Genomic DNA, 7,652 nt, shown 5'->3' on the forward strand with positions numbered 1-7,652 from the left:
GAGAATGAGTATTCTGGAACACTTAATTGTGCTCATGAGGAACCCATACACAGACCAAGAGGCAGTTGTTCAAACAGAACAAGGGAACACCGAATGGTTTAAAATTAGGAAGGGTGTGCGCCAGGCTTGTATTCTTTAACCATATTTATTCAATCTGTATGCTGATCAAATATTCTGAGAAACTGGATTATATGAAGAAGAACTTGGCATCGGGGGAGTTCCTTATCCTCAGTTGACTGAGTAAGAGAAAATGCATGAATGGTTTGCAGATAGTGCTACACAATATGCAGGCACCACTTGACAGTGGACAACAGCAGCATTACAGCCCCTTTCTGGGACTTCCCTGAAGTACAGTGGTGAAGGAAAATCTACCCAATGCACAGAACTTCAAGCAGTGCACCTACGTGTTCATTTTGCCTGGGAGGAGAAATGGCCAGATGTACAGCTATATACTAACTCATAGCTGCAGCCAGTGGTTTAGTTGGATGATCAGGGTCTTGGAAGAAACGTGATTGGAAAACTGGTGACCAGAAGGTGAGGGGAAGAGTTATATGGATAGATTTCTCTGAATGGGATCCCAGAGTGAAAATACTTGTGTTTCATGTGAATGCACCAAAGGGTTGCCTTGGCAGAGGAGGATATTAATAATGAAGATGGCAGGATGACATGTTCTGTGGAAACTAATCATCCTCATCCTCTAGCCACTTCTGTCATTGCCCAATTGGCTCATGAATTAAGTGGCCACGGTGGCAGCGATGGAGGGAATGCATGGATATTCACTCACCAAAGCTGATTTGGCTACAACCACTGCTGAGTGCCCAATCTGCCAGCAGCAGAAACAAACACTGAGGTCTAGATATAGGATCATGTCTTGGGGTGATCAGCCAGCAACCTGGTGGCAGGTTGATTACATCAGACCACTTCCATCATGGAAAGGGCAGAGTTTTATTCTTTTGTGGAATAAACACTTTCTGTGGATATGGACTTTCCTTCCGTGCACTCAATGTTTCTGCCAAAACTACCACCGATGGGCCTACAGAATGTCTTATCCACTATCATGGTATCCCACATGCATCACCTCGGATCAAAGGACCCACTTCACAGCAAATGATATGCAGCAATGGACCCATGCTCATGGAATTCTTGGCTCTTAACATGCTTTCCATCATCCTGAAGCACCTGGACTGATAGAACAATGAAATGACCTTCTGTAGACACAATGACAGTGCCAGTTAGGTGACAATACCTTTCAGGGTTGGGGCAATGTTCTCCAGGAGACTAGATATGCTCTAAACCAGCATCCAAAACATGGTGTTGTTTCTCCAATAACCAGGATTCATGTAGGAATCAAGGGCTGGAAATTAGAGTGGCACCACTCACTAGTATTCCTAGAGACCCACTTGCAAAATTTTTACTTCCTGTACCTATTGCTCTATGCTCTTCGTTCTGGACATTTTATTTCCAAAGGAAGGAATACTCTCACATGGACACACAGTACTGATTTCACTGAACTGGAAGTTAGGAATGCCCCCAGGTCATTTTGGGCTTCTCATGCATCTGGATCAACAGGCAAAGAAGGCAATAACTGTGTTGGGTGGTGTGGTTGATCCTGATGGGGAAATTGGATTGATATTACATAATGGAGGTAAAGAAGAATATGTGTGGAATCCAGGAGATTCTTTAGGACACCTTTTAGTACCAGTGCTACAATGCTCTGTGATTAAAGTCAATGATGAACTACAGAAACCCAGTTCCAATATGATTGCTAATGGTCCAGACCCTTCAGGAATGAAGGATTGGATCACCTCACCAGGTAAAGAACCACAACCAGCTGAGGTGCTTGCCAAGAGCAAAGGGATTGTGGAATGGGTAGTAGAAGAAGGCAGTTCCATATACTAACTACAACTATGTGACCAGTTTCAGAAACAAGGCCTGTAGCTGTTATGAATATATATACATACATACATACATACGTATATTCATCTGTTTGTATCAAATATTTTTGCCTTATTCATTTGTGATTTACAAGATGTAAATGGGGTCAGTGTGTTTTTCATTGTTTGCATGTTAGTTGTAAGTATGATTTTATAGTTGTCTCTACTTTGAGATTATGTATATGATTTGAGGAGATTTGTACAGGTGTCAAGTTGGCAAGGGATGGATTGTGAAAGAGTTTTGTGTCAATGTGGGTGGGCCTGGATTTTCAGTGGTTTGGCAGTTGAGATTTGGTTACTCCCACAGTGACATCAAATGTAATGTACTTAATTTCATGGTGAGGTCTGCTATAAGCAGCCAATCAATTGAAAGGCTGTTTTCTCAGGGTGTGGCCTGTTTTCAATATACTAGACACTCAGTCAAAGCTTGCTTGCTCTCTGCTTGGTTTGGATCTTGCATCTGGCTTGTCCTCTGACCTCAGGTTCTTTGGACTTGAGTCAGTGACATGATCTATCACCTGCCTGCCTGACCTGTCTAATAGATCTGTGTGTCTGCCTGCCATTTTGCCTGCCAATCTTGGTTCATCTAATCTGGACTTGGGACTCTTCCACCTCTACAATTGTGTGAGTCATTTCCTTGATATAAACTTCTCTTAATAGACACACATATACATTTCAATGGTTTTGCTTCTCCAGAGATCCCAGTCCAAGACACACCAGAAAATATTGTGATTTTTAAGTTACATGTATTCAATCTTTGGGATCCTGTTATGGCACTTCAGGATAGCATTGGACTACAATGGTTGGTTTGAACCACAAACTTACCAGCTGCTCCTCAGAAACCCTATATAGGATCATTACGAGTCAAAATTGACTCAATGGCACTTAACAATAACAACAACAATTTAATCATTTAGCCAAATATTTTAATAACCTTTAGAAACCCAGGGAATATAATTTTAAACTTGGGACTGCCTTGTTCTCAATTGAGCACATTGAGCTTTGCATGATTTCTTTTCTGAAGAGACGCTGAGTTCTGTCAGAGGTATTGTTCATTCTGAAAATTTGATCCAAATCCGGAGTTAGCTGTAAGTGACACCATGTGCTTCCCCTCATTAAAGAAGGTCAATCAATCATGTTTCTTTTTGCTTCAGAAAACAGATATTTTATTCTGCTTGAGTTGAAAAAATAAACAAACAAAACCAAATGACTGGTGGGTTCAAATCACCAACCTTTTGGTTAGCAACAGAATACCTTACCAATGCACCACCAGGGCTCCTGGAAAGAACACTAGTAGTAAATGTAAGAAATTTGGAGAGGGCCTGGGTACTCTAAGGCCTTATTTGGTGGGCTTGTTCATCTCAGCCTCAGAATTTTGGAGTATTTGAAATGTTACAATAAAGAAACAAGTCTGCTTTTCCTATGTAAAAAATATTTTGAGCAATGACTGAGCATTGTTAGATAAACATATAACCACTCAAGAAAAGGCAACCCTTATTTGAATATTTAAAGCAAAAATTTCTAAAAATGTGAAACTGAATGAATGTCAGAGATGAGATTAGGCATGAATTCCTTCCTTTGAGAAAAGAAAAGTTGTGTTTATGACTCTTTGATCATTAAAACAACACCCAAATCCCTATACTAATGGAAATATGTGGAGGAGGAGAAGGTTGGTAGAGATAAAAATCACTTAATAATAAACAGTTCCAGGATTTCCACAGAAAATTATATCTACATATGTGTGGGTTAGAAGTGAGGGAAAGGAATTGTTAAGAGCTGTCAAGTTGGCTCTGACTCATAGTGACCCTGTGCATGGTTTCTGAGAACCTATTGGTGGGTTTGAACCACTGACCTTTTTGGTTAGGAGTTCAGTGGTTATCCTTAAGCGCCACTCCAGGACTCCATAGTAGATTTAAACTACAGTTTTGCCTCAAAATTTGTCAAAGTGAGTAGTTTTCATGAATAAAACATCAAATTGGCCGTTTCCAAAGCTTCAGATTTTATTTGGATGGATCTTTCCTCCTGCAACATCCATGGAGACCATTTATAGTCTCAGGACGCTTCTGTTCATGATTGATAAAGGAATTCATTTATTCCACAACCGTATAGCTATATGTCATGGACTGTGCTGACACAGGGACAAGAAAATATCAGATCTAAGGAGCCTTGTAAGTAAGTGAATTCATCACCACCTCTATTCTGGCTCATGGAGATCCCAGCAATGTCAGAGTTAAATTAGGCACCATAGGATTTTCAAACGTCAGTTGCCAGTCTTTTCTTCTAAGACATCTAGGAGTGAACTCAAACAAACACTATTGGATAGCAACCAAGTGCCTTAACTGCTTACACTATTCAGAGACTCCAGATAAACAAGCAAAGTCAAAGCACCAAACACATTGCCATGAGATCCATTCTAAAAAGTTTTTATTGTGAATTCAGTGATAGTTTACATGGGAGAACATTAGTTTTACACTCATCATTTCATTGCAATGATTAAGTGCCCTTCATGCATCATTATTCAACAGTATTTGCTTCTATTCCCTCTGTTTTTCTTTGTTTTTTTTTGGTGGTGGGGGGGAAGGATATACACAAAAACACTCAGAAATATATAATAATAATCATTTAAACAATTAAAGAGTAAATTCTGAACGCCTGCCTCCTGGCCGCCAGCACTCAGTCTTGCTCTCTCCATGAGTCTAGAATCCTCAACTGCTCGCTCTCTCTCTCCATGTCCTCATCTCTGCCTCCATCTCTGGTGTCGCTGCTTCTCTGGATAGGGTCTCACATTTTGCTGTATTCTTCTCCCTTGATGGTCCCAGGGTCTTCTTTTCCTGGACTGTAAGATTAACTACTCCCCACTTTTTGTTATAGAATTTCTACCTTTACAGTTGTGACAGTTGCAATTAGTCATGATAACAATTACTCACTATTGAATCATAAGAATCTTATCCCCATCTCTTTTTACCAGACCCATCTAGACAAGAAGAAAACTATTCAGTGGTGACTCTATCTTCCCACACACACTCTTAAACTAAACTCCCTGTTGAAAACTTATAAGCTCTTTATCGTCCCTTCATTTTAGGTAGCCAATGTCTAAGTTGCCTGTCCCTATAAACCCTGTATACAGAGGGGATAGGATTGATACTTGATGTGAAGACTCCTTCCCTCTCAGTTGGTATTTTGAGCTACTATATCCACAAGTATAGGTCAAGTTCATAAAATTGTAGCAGTTTACCCTTGTTTCCTTTATCAAAAATTGTTTTTATCTTCCTTCAGTCAAGTTCTGATCATTAAGCCATTGAAGCTAGGTCAAATGAATACTATCTAGTTTGGGCATTCTTGTGCGTGTCCCCTTACTTCATATTAGTTGGATACTTCACTCTCAGCTCTAGCCCTCCATAGTTATGTCCTTGTCCATGGTTTCAAGAATCCCCAGGTCTCACCAAACTTTGGACCACCCAGCCCTTCCTCTTCTCTCTCTCATCTTCAGGTCAATGGGAGTGTATGGAACATGGTTGAACTCAGTCCGTATCTTCATTGCTGCCTTTCCCCCTCTTCCACTCACCAGTAGACCAACGTTGTCAACAGCAATTTTGCTCCCTTTGAGTTTCATCTTGAAGGGGGCTTTGTCTTGAAGGGACTTGATTGCTTGCCTTAATGGCTCCCTGGCGAACAACTTGCTTGTTCTTGTAGTAGCCAAACAGACTGCCATTTTTGTTTTGGATTTTTCTTGCTCATCTTTCTTTCAAGAAGTATCTTCTGTTGCTCTAGCTGTTCCAGGATGGTCTGCTTGTCCTTTCCAGTGGGAATGTCCCACCTCAGAAGGTTCTGGCTGGAGTTCAGGATTCCCCCTAAAGTCCTATACACTACAAAGTCTCCCTAAAAAGTCTATTTCACTGGGCAAGTTCTAGAACCCCTTTTAGGTATTCCAATCAGTTATAGGCTGAAGATAGGCTTATAAGCTTTCTGTAATCATATTTCTTGATATTCCTTTCTATCCCACTCAAGTGTCTATTTTACAATATTAGGCAAGGGAAACCAATATTCATAAAACAGTCAAGCATCTTAACATTATTTGTGCATCATCTTTTACCCATTTAGATTATGCCCCAATCCCTGTGTTACAGAGCCCTGTTGTTTCAAGGTTTATCATACATCACTATTTACCTCTGTCCCATTTAGCCCATGCAAACCTGTCTCAGTGTTCCCTTATCTACCTTGTTCTTCCATCCCCCTCCCTCTTCTTGTGCATTGTCCTCCCCAACATCTGGACTATGATGTGTCTATCCCCTATCCTGTGCTCTACCATTCCCTCCCTCTGTCCCCCTCCCCCAACCTCACCCCCTACTCAGGGTAACAAAGAATTTTTTTTTTTTCCCTTTTAGTAGGATTCATAAAATTTTAAGAGTTCCTGAGTGGCACAAAGGTTAAGCATTCTTCTACTAGCCAACTAGTCAAAAGATTGATGGTTCAAACTCATTCATAGTTGCCTTGAAAGAGAGAACTAGTATTCTGAAGAACTTAAATTCTAAGTACTTGTTTTGGGAAGACTGTTGCAGTTTACAGTTCTCTAACTTCATATTGAGCCATAACACAAATTCAACTTCTATTAAGTTATTTCTATTAAGCAGCAGTGTGGCAGAGTCTATTGAAAGTAGATTATAATTCCCCTACCTAGCTCAGGCAGAGCTTGGTAGCTCCATAGGATAAGCACTGGACTGAGAATCACAAGGTCAATGATATGAGGCCACTAGCCACTCGGAAGGAAAAAGCTGAAGCTTTTTGCTGCATGAAACTGTCTTGGAGGAACTTAACAAGAGCCTAGCCCAGAGGAGCTCTGGGACTCAGTGGGCTAAGTAAGAATTGAGCTGCTAATCCCAAGGCTGGGAGTTCAACCCCACCATTGGCTCAGCAGGAGAAAGATAATTGAAGATTGCAACTATTTCTTCTCATACTAAGTTGTGCCACATTAGCAAATAAAGGTCCAGACAAGTGCTCAATCCACATCATTAAGGTCAACTTTGCTTTGAGGAGGTAGTTCTTCCTCAGTACCTTCCAACCTGAGCAACTTGTCTTCTGGCACTATGTTTGACAATGTTCTGCTGTTATTCACAAGGTTTTCAGTGACTAACCTTTCAGAAGTGATCTGACTTTCCTTCTTCCTAGTCTGTCTTAGTCTGGAAACTCAGCTGAAACTTGTCTACCATTGGTGAACTCGCTGGGATCAAAAGGTTGGTTCAAATTAATTCAGAATTGCCTTGAAAGCGAGGACTAGAATTCTTCTAAATCACTTCTTTATAATACCAGTTGCATAGCTTTCAGCAACACACAAGCCACAGTTGTTGTTGTTAAGTACTGTCAAGTCAGTTCCAAATCGGAGCGACTCTGTCTAGGGTTTCTGAGGCTATACATTATTATTTTTTTTTCTTCACTGTTATGTGGTTTATTAGAGTAACTACATTGAAGTCATGGTACGATTTGAGGTGCAGTGTAGGATGAACACCAGCATCATCAGGGTTCAGCTCAAAATGAGGTGCACAGCAAGGTATGGAAAGGTGCTAGGAGCAGTGAGCATGTTTCCCTCTTCGTCTACCAGGAAGTTCTTCCGCCAGGAGGGCTTCAGAAAACCTTGGGATGACCCAAGCTCTTGGCTCTTGAAACACAACTTTTCTCAGAAAACCTCCATGGGAATAGCCTTTGCAGCACCCCGAACTTGAG

This window comes from Chrysochloris asiatica, unplaced genomic scaffold (assembly GCF_000296735.1).
Source record: "Chrysochloris asiatica unplaced genomic scaffold, ChrAsi1.0 scaffold00008, whole genome shotgun sequence".
In the NCBI taxonomy this organism is placed as follows: Eukaryota; Metazoa; Chordata; class Mammalia; order Afrosoricida; family Chrysochloridae; genus Chrysochloris; species Chrysochloris asiatica.